Below are 12,010 nucleotides of genomic sequence, written 5' to 3' on the forward strand. Positions count from 1 at the left end.
AAGTTATAACTCTTTTCCTGACTGTGGTCCCACTGATTAGTCATCAACAGTGAAGTTCTCCATGAGGCACTTTTTTTTAAATGCTTTTTAGTCTTTTAATTCATTTTATTAGAAAACGGAGCGTGCCGCGGCCTCAACATTATCTAAATTCTGGGTCTTTCAGTGAAGCTTAGGGCTAGTGGCCGGCGATCACCTTAGTATTTCTTTTGTTTTTTCTTGTTACTTCATGCTGCAGTTATACTGTATTTGATGTCTTTCTGATGCCTGATTCTGTTTTTTCTCTCTCTCTGTTTGAGGTGTGGCTCCATCCAGAGATGGGTGTGGTGTCTGCTTTGGAAACCTTCCTGTCCTGTGCACCAGCAACATTTCCTCTATATTGTTTTGTGAATTGTTTTGTAATTTCTGTTGGTAGGATGGCCCAGGCAGAGGGTCGCCCCTTTGAGTCTGGTCTGCTTGAGGCTTCTTCCTCAAATCATCAGAGGGAGTTTTCCTTACCCGTGTCGCCTGTGTGCTTGCTCTGGGGATTGGTAAGGTTAGCCGTTACTTATGTGATGCACCTTGAGGCAACTTTTTTTGTGATTTGGCGCTATATAAATGAAAATAAATTGAAACTGAAATAATTTACACTCTTGAAGGCATAAACAAGGCTCCTCCAACTCATGCTTAAAACCTTACTTATAACTCATCAATGTCTCTGTAGCTGCGCTTATTTAAACTGCACAGAATAATAAATAAATTAGGAAGGCGTGTTGTAATAATTCATCAGAGCAGAGATGTGTACGACAGGTTTCTAAGTGGTTTCTTTGAGATGCACCCATGCATGGTCCTGTAAATCAAAAACCCTGTGCTGCTGTCGAAAGCACCAAACGATGCATCACAGCTGAAGAATTTTAAGTGGTTTCCACCGCGTAATGCATTTATAGGTTCTATGCAATATATTCAACATGCTTTGAATTTGCCAGTCCGTTTTGGACACATGGCACGATTTTGAGGAAGAATTTGCTAGTGAGGTTTTCCAGCATAGTAAAAGAGGCACTGAACGCTGGGCAATGAGCATCTCAGGAAATCACTGGAGCATGATCTGGATTTAAACATGAGTATGCATCTCTTTTAAAAAAATGGTGACAGCATTCTTTAAAGAGAGAGAGAGATGGTGGTGAGGATTAGGACTGTTTTAGCTGAGCTCATTTACATCCTCAGCATCAGCAGCCTAATGCTACTTGAGGAGGGATTAAGCCTCTCTTCCCTCGACTTTGATCAGATACACAATGCGTGTCTTTCTGCTTAGAAATATTCACCCCTCGGAATAGCAGGGGAGGAACTGATGTGTAAGTTTCAACAGTACCTCAGGTTTTCTTTTTTCCTTTAGAATGATCCCCGTGTTAATGCAAATGCAGCCACAATGTCACCAGTAAGTCCCACATTTGCTCAGCTGTAAATCATGTTTGACATTAATACGCACAAAAAGAGAAAACCCAAAGAAAGTGCTTCATTGGGTAACACTCAGAGGAGTTTCATCTAAATTAAGAGAACAGGTTGTTAGAAATATTACTTTAGTTACTTTGGAACAATCTAATTAATTTGTGTTAGTAATTTGTAGATTACCCAACAATCCTCATTTTTCAGTGCATTTTAAAAGAGTCTAATATTTGTAATTGACAATATGATGCGTCACTTGTCAGTTGACAGAGGTCGGCCAAAATACGCAGTGTAACGAGGAATTTGTCAATACTGGAAAACTTGGAAGTAGGTGTTCCACTGAGATACTCCAGCAAATTACTCAAGCAATTTTATAACTTTTTGAATAAATCTAATTTGTCAAAATTATACCCAATTAAAATTCTAATTTGTGAATCGGCTCAATGTTAAACCCATACATCGCACATCTACTCTCTTCACTCTCTTAGATGAACTAATTGTCCCTTGGGATTCTCCCTTGTTTTCCACATGGGGTCACCACAATAGAGCCAAAGTGGATCTGCATCTTGATTTGGCACAGCTTTCACACCGTCCTTCCTGACACATTTCCACATTACATGGAGAAAGGTCAGGGGTATCCTTTAAACGGGAGCCTTCCACACTGGAAACAAACACACCTAAGTGTTGGGCCTGGTCCGCCGTGCCTTCACTGTGCATGCGCCTGAGACCAACTCTGAGTCTGACTCTCTACACCCAAAGCGATCAAAGGGAATAATGTCATTATTAATCATCAGATGACAAATTAAAACCTCTTACATCATTCTAAAGTCAGTTTCAAGTAGAAATGAGGCTGTTTTAAGCAGAAACAAGTCGATAATCTGCAAATCGCTACTGGCGCTCCGAAATTACGTAGGCGCAGCAGCACGTCAGACTCTGATGTGCTGTGGTGCTCTGATTGGCCCCCCATCTTTTATTATGAAATAATGGTGAATTTATGTGGAAATGATTGTTGTACAAAAGCTTCAGATATCTGTCTTTGACATAGTTGATGACTGGAGTGCAGTTTTAAGCATAAGCGATGTGATAATCGGTGAATCGCTGCTGATGCTCAGAAATGATGCATGCACAATGAAGGCAGGGTGGACCAAATTTTAGGGGGAACCATTTGGTTGGCAACACCAGTACTCTCAGCTGCATGAGCCAGGGAAAACAAATTAAAGCCATTTTTTTTTCAAAAACTAAATCAAGAAATAATACAAGATATTCCTGCTCATGCTAGGTTCACATATCGGCCGTAAGTGTCAGATGGTAAACTGGACATTTCATTATTTTTATTGAGAAACTGACAGACAAATTCTGACACCTCTGGCTGTGGCCATGGCAACCATGCACCACGACGACACTTGCCATCAAAACTGAAATTGCTCTATCTTTGCATCTATGTTTGCAATCTGCACGTTTCGTATTGATGGATTACGCAAAAGTTTGACGCAAGTAATTGTGCACAAAAGCAGCTTCAAAAGCAATTTTTAAACCAGGTTAATGAAATGTGAACAAGAGCTGTAATATTATTTATGGTGCCAAAGTGGTGTGCAAGACTGCAGGTTTTGCTTCAATGCTTGATACAAGAAATATGTTTTCATATCTCAAAATGTGATGTGACTGTCAAAAACTAACACCAGATTCTGATTCAGTGCCCCCAAATTACCCAAAATCCGTTGAAAAGCTCCATGCAAGGAAAATTGTGTTGACCAGTGTTATTTAAGTGCAGAGAGTCAGCAGGTTTTAACCAGGTAAATGTGAATAATTTGTGTAATATTAGTGACGTACGCCCCTTCAGCTGCTCCCTTGTTTTCACTCAGGGTCGCCACACCAGATCCGAGGTGGATCTGCATGTCGAAGTGGCACATTTTACACCGGATTTTACACCTGACACAACTCCCCATTACATGGAGGACTAGGCGTTTAAAACTGGGAACCTTCTGCACTGACCTCTTGGCCACCATCCTCCAATAATTTGGGTAATAATACAAAGAAAACATTTTAAGCTGCCTTCAGAGCCAGGGCTTCTTGTTTTAATGTAAAGCTGTGCAAAACACTAAAACTCTGTTGTATCTTTCAATTAACTAAATTATTGTCTATGTCATTTGCACTGACAAAATTCTGGCTCCTCATGTCATCACCTACAGTCACTGCATCTGTCATCTGCACATCCACTGCAGATGACAGGGATTCTGCCATGGTGACCGCTGTGCGTTTTGCAGCCGCCGACATGTGAATGCAGCATTAGGAGACAGAGAGCAAAAGAGCAGGGGAGGGGAACTCGGGGAGGGGAGTGCATTATCAAAGACAAATAATGTGGAAATATAGGGCTGGCTGTGGCAGCGCCACAACAGCGCACAAAAGCATCTGGTGTGAAATAGGCATCAGTCAGTCAGACTGGTAATGTATACACCATAAGTGCGTCTCGTGAGCAGCCAGCAACAACTGACTGTATTGTGACTGCAGTCGGTTTCTTATGGGTGCACAGCCAAAATTAATTTTGCATGACACAGACTGCATGTCCCTTTGTACATAAGGAGCCTTCTTCAGACCAAGTTTGAAGAAAGCTCCTGTCAGGTACAGCTGGTTGAAAAGGTATGAGGGGGGAAAAAATGGCAATTTAGTCCAGTTATGTTTCTACACATGGGCTAATTTTTCCTATTCCTTTGGATAGTGCTTGGAAGAAAATATGACAGTGTATCAATAGACTGTGTTCTCCTGCTACCACACTGTCTCTGATTGCTGCTTCACTGCTTGGTTTAATGGATGTCCAGAGACAATTTCAGTGGAAGGAATCAAAATTGGCTTTTGGGAGAGTCAGGAGCAACTCATGATTAGAATAGCCATTAATCCTCACCGTGTCCTCATCGAGTTCTTCCTTTTGCCAAGCTGACTTGTCTCTGTTTTACTCAGACAGCCTTTCATTTTCCCCTCTACACCTATAGCTGTCTGTTTTCTGTTACGTTCTGAAGCATCACTGATATCCTTCAGAAAAACATTCGCACAAGATGAATGCACACTTGTAACTGATGTAAATAAGGTAGCATCTGGCTTCACAATCCCTCTCCTGCCAAAGCCTGACATGTCTGTGGTACTGCTACAGCCTTGGTGGAAAAATAGAAAGTGTGCAACTACTGTACAATTAACAGATTTTGGAACCAGATGCAAAGTCTTCTTAATATCACTAGATGTTGCACTAGCTCCATTTTAGAAGGAGAACAAAGCTTCCCTCTTCGGCCACTCCTCCCCAACTCCCCTCCACGTGTTGCATCAAACAGAAGGAACACCAGTTGGAGCCTTTTGGTAGCTCCAACAGTTCTGCAAGTGGGAAAAGCCAGATATGTGTGGATTGTAGTCCAACCACATTTTTGGTCAGAATAGTTTGTGACGTCTGTGTAATTTTTTAACATATTTGTGGAGAACCACTGCTGTCTGTCATCTTGGGATACAGCGGGGCTGGAGCCCATCCCAGTGGTCACTTGGTGAGAGGTGAGTGACAGGCCCTGCACAGACAGGCAGCCTGTCACCTGCATCTTATCCAGTGACCACAGGGATGGCTGCAGCCCCACTGTATCCCATAACTGGAATAAATGGGTTGAGAAAATGGATGGATGGATGGATGGATGGATGGACCTCAGAAATTTTTAATCCTTTCTGTCAATTGAAGAACAGGTTAGCACTTCAAACATCACCCAGTGGGTTAATGACTACAAAGCACTGATCTGCCCAGTGAAAACCCAAATGACAGTTGTATAAAGTTGAATCAAAGACGATTCCTGTCAAGATGAAAAGGATATGCACATATATGTATGTATGTAATAAGTGAGGATGATTATCAAAGCAACAAGAAATGGAGCAACGATCTCTCTCTCTCTCTCAGAAGAACAGCTGCGTATGGATTGAAATGCTCAAGTCTCAATGGGAGACACTGCAGAAGATATTTGAGAACAACAGGGCTAAGGTTTCATGGGACATCAAATTCCAGACAGACTGGTCTGGTTGGTTTGCTGTTGGCAAACCAACCAGACATAGTGGTGGTTGACAAGGAAAAGGGGACAACAGTTGTGATAGATGTGATAATCCCACCTGACATCAACATCAGAAAGAAGGAGTGTGACAAAATCAAGAAGCACCAAGGGCTGAAGGAACTGGAGCAGAGTGGTCCTAGTGGTACTCAGACCATTTGCAGTTGTAACGCCCAAACTGGAAGAGTGGCTCCAAGCAGATCACAGGCACAACATGAGACACACATACAGCTATATGTTTGATGAAATAAAGCCAACCATTTATAACCAATAACTCCTTGCTGTAAATTAAATGCACACTTGTATATCACAGAGCAGATGTAGTATAAAGTACCTTGAAATTGCATTATTAAATGTCAAAGTGGAAGCATGTACAAAGAAAACAAAGATGGGTCACAGAACTGCACCTTGAGGAATACCAAAAAGTCTAAACTATAGAAGAACTATTAGAAACTTTAAGAAGAATTTATTAGCCCACAGCTATAATCTGACATATTTACATTTTATGTGTTCATCAATATGTGCTGTCCCTTTTAAATAAATGAAATGAAATGAAAGAAACAGTCTCTATGATGTATACGCAGTGATGCCGGTAACGCGTTACTTAGTAACGTGTTACTCTAACCACTTTTTTTAGTAACGAGTAATCTAACACGTTAATCTTTCCAAATCAGTAATCAGATAGTAGTAGAAATAGTTATAGTAGTAGAAAGTTACTTCTCCAAGTCACTGTGCGTTACTATTATTTTTACATTGTGGGTCGATAGCAGCATTAAACTTGGTCTGTGGGCAGGGGGTTAGGGTTCAACTGAACTGCCCACTTTAAGCGAGCTGTGAGCTTTTATCCGCGGTTTTCTGCAGCAGCTACGACACGTCCTCACCTCTTAAAGCGCAGTGACAACAGCACACCTGCACTGAGCTTTACAAAGACATTTTTATGCTTTTTTTTCTCCTTTATTTAGAATTCTGACCTGAGCTGCTCCGTATCTGCTCGCTAAAAACAGCTGATCCTCCGCGACGCGTCAAAAACTAACACTATTTTCCACTCAAATGCACCTAAACTCTCTTTCTGAGGACCACATGATGTGAAAATGCAATAAAACTTTCTTACCTGTAAATCTGGTCATGTTTTCTGCATAAATAAATGTTATCCATTCTTTGTGCTCAAACGCCAAAGCAGGGGCGAATCCAGATGGAATGGGGGCGTGGGGCAAGGATGTGCCCCCCCCACAACACTCCTAGATTAAAGGTCCAGTTTTGAAGCCTTTTTTTACTACAACTACTAATACTACTTATAATAATAATAATAATTTCAACAAGTAAAATGTTTAGAGAGAATTTAAATGTTAGAAAAATGTTAGAAAGAATTTAATAGTTACATTTATAAGCAATGTAGGTTAGGAATTGCAAGTTTTACTGTTACAGTGCTGTCAACAGTTAAATATGAGGTCAAGAAATAGGTCTTTATTTTACTTTTTATGAAACAAGTATTTATTTTCATTGAAGTCAAGAAACGGTGACTATAAAGTGAGTTTTGGCAAAACAAGTATCATTGTCATGTTGAGGTGGCAGAGGGTTGTTGTCGGCACCTGGGGAAAGTAACTAAAAAAGTAACTAGTAATCTAACTTAGTTACTTTTACAACTGAGTAATCAATAAAGTAACTAAGTTACTTTTTCAAGGAGTAATCAGTAATCAGTAATTGCATTACTTTTTCAAAGTAACTGTGGCAACACTGTATACGTATATACATGCATTCAACAGTTTGTTCTGTTTTGCATTTTTGTATATATATATATACGAGGTCTGTTAGAAAAGTATCCGACCTTATTATTTTTTTCAAAAACCATATGGATTTGAATCACGTGTGATTACATCAGACATGCTTGAACCCTCGTGGGCATGCGAGAGTTTTTTCACGCCTGTCGGTTACGTCATTCGCCTGTGGGCAGTCTTTGAGTGAGGAGTGGCCCACCCTCTCATCGTTTTCTGTCATTGTTTAGGAATGGCTCAGAGACTGCTGCTTTGTTTAATAAAAAATTTTTCAAAAACTGTAAGGCACAACTGAGTGGACACCATTCGATAAATTCAGCTGGTTTTCAGTGAAAATTTTAACGGCTGATGAGAGATTTTGGGCTGTTAGTGTCGCTTTAAGGATGGCCCACGGCGCCTGACGGCGATCTGCGCTCCGAGGCGGCATCGTCTCACTGTTTCGAGCTGAAAACATCCTAATTTAAGGCTCTGTTCACCCAGGTCGTCGTCAGAGAACAGAGACGTTTCAGAAGAGGTCGGCATGAGGAGTTTATGCGGACATTCCACTGTTAAAGGAGATTTTGTAATGAAAGAACGTGCGGGCAGATTCGCATGTCGGGCCGGACCCAACTGCGGGGGGTCGCGACAGGAAAAACACCTCCATTGGAAACCTTAACAGACAAGTTGGAACATGCCCAGCTGTTAAACAATTTCTCAGATATTCACTTGTTGAAAGCCATCAAAAGCCGTCTGAATTTTACAAATGGTTTTCAACACGGAGGTGTTTTTCCTGTCGCAGCGCAGACGGATTTGCGGCGTCGTCACTGAACCGACTTCGCGAATTTGCCCGCACGTTCTTTCATTACAAAATCTCCTTTAACAGTGGAATGTCCGCATAAACTCCTCATGTCGACTTCTTCTGAAACTTCTCTGTTCTCTGACGACGACCTGGGTGAACAGAGCCTGAAATTAGGATGTTTTCAGCTCGAAACAGCCAGACGGACGCCATCTCTGACTGCGCCGATCCGCTTTGTGAGCTGTCCTTAATGCGAAAGAAACTCCACAATCTGTCATCAGCCGTTAAACTTTTCTCCGAAAACCAGCTGAATTTCTCGAATAGTGTCCACTCAGATATCCCTCACAGGTCCTGAAAAAATTTTTGATCAAGCAACGCGCGCCGTCTCCAGCAGTGTCTCAGACAAAGGATTTCAGCTGAGAGGGCTGGACCAGTGCTCACTCAAAGCCTGCCCACAGGCGATTGACATCACCGACACCCGTGAAAAAACTCACGCATGCGCATGAGGGTTCAAGCATGTCTGGTGTAATCGCACGTGATTCAAATCCATATAGTTTTTTTTTTTTTTTTTTTAGAAAACTGCCGGTTAGTTTTCTAATAGACCTCGTATATATATATATATATATATATATATATATATATATATATATATATATATATATATATATATATATATATATATATATATATATATATATATATATATATATATATATATCCTGTGGTTCACAATGAGCAATGAGCCTGGCAGGTGTCATTTTGACAATTTGTGAATACAAATGAATAGTTTGTGTTCACAAATTATTAGTTCCAGAGCGGGCAACAGTAATTCATGGTTACAAATGACACTCGTGGCACTCGTGTGGCTCTGCAGCGTTCCATGTCACACGTCAAGCGTAAAGGTTGCGTCGCACTTAATTAACTTACTGTAAACAGCTTTGCCCAGCAAATCCACTTATGATGTTCCAACTGTCCTAATTGTGCAGCTCAGTACCAATGTGTATGAAACTACAACATCAGACGTGTGTCGCGTAAACAACACTGTTCAGTCACACAAATGCAATCAAATGTCAGAAGCTGGATAAAGAACAGATCTTGGGAAAAAGATGAAGAGGTGACTGGGTGGGAGGGTGAGGAGTCAGTGTTGCGTTGCTGTGACTTCAGTGTGAAACAATTGGTAATGAAGAAAAAATGCAGCTGCATCTCTGAGGAAATAAGATCAAAGTGCCATCTGCCAACATCAAAGACCCAGACTGAATTAAAACAGGAAGAAGTGGCCCAAGCACTGTCAGTGCCCGAAAAGAAGTGATGCTTCTGGCCTGTGGCAATTGAGGCTAACACATCCTTAAATGGAGAGGAACACTCCATCTGCAGTATTCAGCCTATTCCAAGTTTTCCTTTCCTCAGACATATGCTGAACCATTTTTCTGTTTTGCTGTGCTTTGCACTGTAAAGTAGGTGGCATGAGCAATTTTACCCTGCTGACTTCAGGGCTGCTTTAAATTGCATATTTATGTTTAATGGCTGCACCTTTTACAGTCACAATTCAGGGCTCTCAACTAGATTCTTCACCGGATTGATTGTACTGATTGGAAGGTTGTCCAAAAATAAATACATTGATAAACACATCCTAATCAATACTAACAAGAGTCATCAGGAGATGACATATCCCCCCCGGCCTCCACAAATCAGTAATACAAAGTGTCGAGGATCACCCAAGTCCACCCTTATGCTAAATATGAATGAAAGTGGTCATCTGGTTATTGAGATATCGCGATAACAAGGGTGGCAATGACAATATCTTGAATATCTCACTGTGACCTTGAAACTGACCCCAAGGTCACCGTATTCGACTGGTGTCGAGGATCACCAAAGTCCACCTTTATGCTAAATATGAATGAAATTGGTCAACAGGTTCTTGAGATATCGCGCTAACAAGTGAAAACGGTCGGACATGCTGATTTCATTCCGGATAAAAATGGCTTTTGGATTAGTGTAGCGAGAAGCTTGCATCCACCATTCAACAACCTCCTAAGTTTGCATTAAGCAAAAGTCGTAAAAATTTCTTCATAGACAGCTCAAGATCTGGGAAATATCAAGTTGCCAAAAGGAGGCTTTTTTGACCATAGCACAGGATGGCCAACTGTCATCAACCCCCACCAATAACAGGATTTAAGGTTCTCTAAAGTGCATTCCTCATGGAGCTGTGAATCTCCTTATCCTCACCGAAACCAGATGCTGCCAACTCCTTTCTCATGTAAAAAAACACAGACCCCAGAGAGACCGACTTTTCCAAAGTCTAAAAACTATGTCTTTACAACAAGGTTCAAGTAAAATCATACCACAGACGAACTGCCATCAACTTGGGAATCACACTGCAGTTTGTCTGGTTCAAATTGATGCAGGATTGACAAATATAATATTTTATAATGAAATCCAAAACCCAGTCCGTTCCAGTCCATGAACCAAGAGTGACCCCTGTTGGACAAATTGGGGAAGAGCAGGTAACTAACGTACAGTATTATAAAGTTTAACCACCTTTAAAAAGTGTACTTTGCTGTTGTAACCAGAAGAAAAAAAAGAGGAAAAGGAAACAATTGTGATTGTTTAACCTCACACATGAAACTGATATATCTGGTATTTTGTGCTCTGATCATAGATTGCAGAAAGTTTAGCCAATGTGCTTTTTTCATATATAATCGTGTGTGATAGTTCTAAGGATATTATATAGTATACAATACAGGACTTGCTTGGTTTGTAAGTGGGAATTTTAAGAATAACAGATGCTGATTTATTATAAAACTAGACAAAGTAACGAAGAAGAAAACTACAGTACCCAGAATTCTTGGAGGTGGAGCTTTTAACCCTTTAAAAAAGCATGTGCCCCCGGGGAATGGCTCTCTTCCTCTTGCTTCTCCTTTCTCTTATGCACCCTTACTCTTACGTTCTCTCTTCTTGGGTCTTGAGATGCTGCCTAGCCATCTAAATTTTTTATGACCCTTTGTCTGCAACCACGTGCTGTGTAAACTTATTTCTTGTTTGTGCGCATCAACAAGAAATTACTTTTTCCTTTTATTTACAGATAACTTTTGCTCAACTTTTGTAAAGTTAAACACGCAGGCGCATTTAACTTCCTTTTGTGATTTTTCAAATTAAAACCTTTTTTCTTCTTGAACTCCAAATTCAGCTCGCAAACATTTTTCTTACAAAGTCAACTATTTTTGTATCGAGTTTTGTGATTTAATCCAGCTTCCATAGACGACGACGAAAGATGAATTTTTGTTTTGGCGAATAGAATAAATAAAGACACTCAAGCCTTTATTCTGACTATCCCTGACTACAAGCGCTGCAGAGATAAAAACATCCAGGTCAGCTGAGACATCACCAGCGATTTGAACCGCCGCCGCAAGTCACAGCCTAACAACAGAAAGCATCCCCGGTAACCAACAAAACCAGGCAGGGTGACCGGCAGAGTCTCTTTGTCAAGGTCCCTGAAGCAGCTGTGTGACGGATGGATCATTGACTTAAAATGAGACAGTTCCCAGCCCCTGACCTACGGAGACCGATCTGCACAGCGTCCAAGTAAGACCGAGCTACAGCATCAGATAAAACAGAGTGGCTTTTATTTAATCCTATTCACCTTCACTAATCATCTCACATTAATAAATACCAAAGTAAATTCCCCGATGATTAGGATGAAATTCATTCTTAAATTCCCGCAACTAAACCAAATTATCTGAACGTCATATAATAACTGCTCAGTGAAATTCATCATGATCAAATTGCCTTACTGTGATATGTACTGTTATTTAACTCCTGACTGATTTAAATAAATGTTTAAACGTGTGAAGTTGTCTGTCATTTTGTATGGTTTTACAGAGGGGGTCAGATTTGACATGTAGAACTTACTACTGAAGATTAGAGATGGATTTTAATATTTCCTATTGACTGACCCTAAAATCATAGATATTACAACC

General features: G+C 40.7%; 1 protein-coding gene across 1 annotated transcript in view; it reads right to left on the reverse strand.

Annotated features, from left to right (window-relative positions):
* LOC117514727 (CUB and sushi domain-containing protein 3-like) overlaps positions 1-12,010 on the reverse strand; it is an 885,172-nt gene that overhangs the window by 661,062 nt on the left and 212,100 nt on the right. The gene's annotated exons all lie outside the window — the stretch shown is intronic.

This window comes from Thalassophryne amazonica, chromosome 7 (assembly GCF_902500255.1).
Source record: "Thalassophryne amazonica chromosome 7, fThaAma1.1, whole genome shotgun sequence".
Lineage (NCBI taxonomy): Eukaryota > Metazoa > Chordata > Actinopteri > Batrachoidiformes > Batrachoididae > Thalassophryne > Thalassophryne amazonica.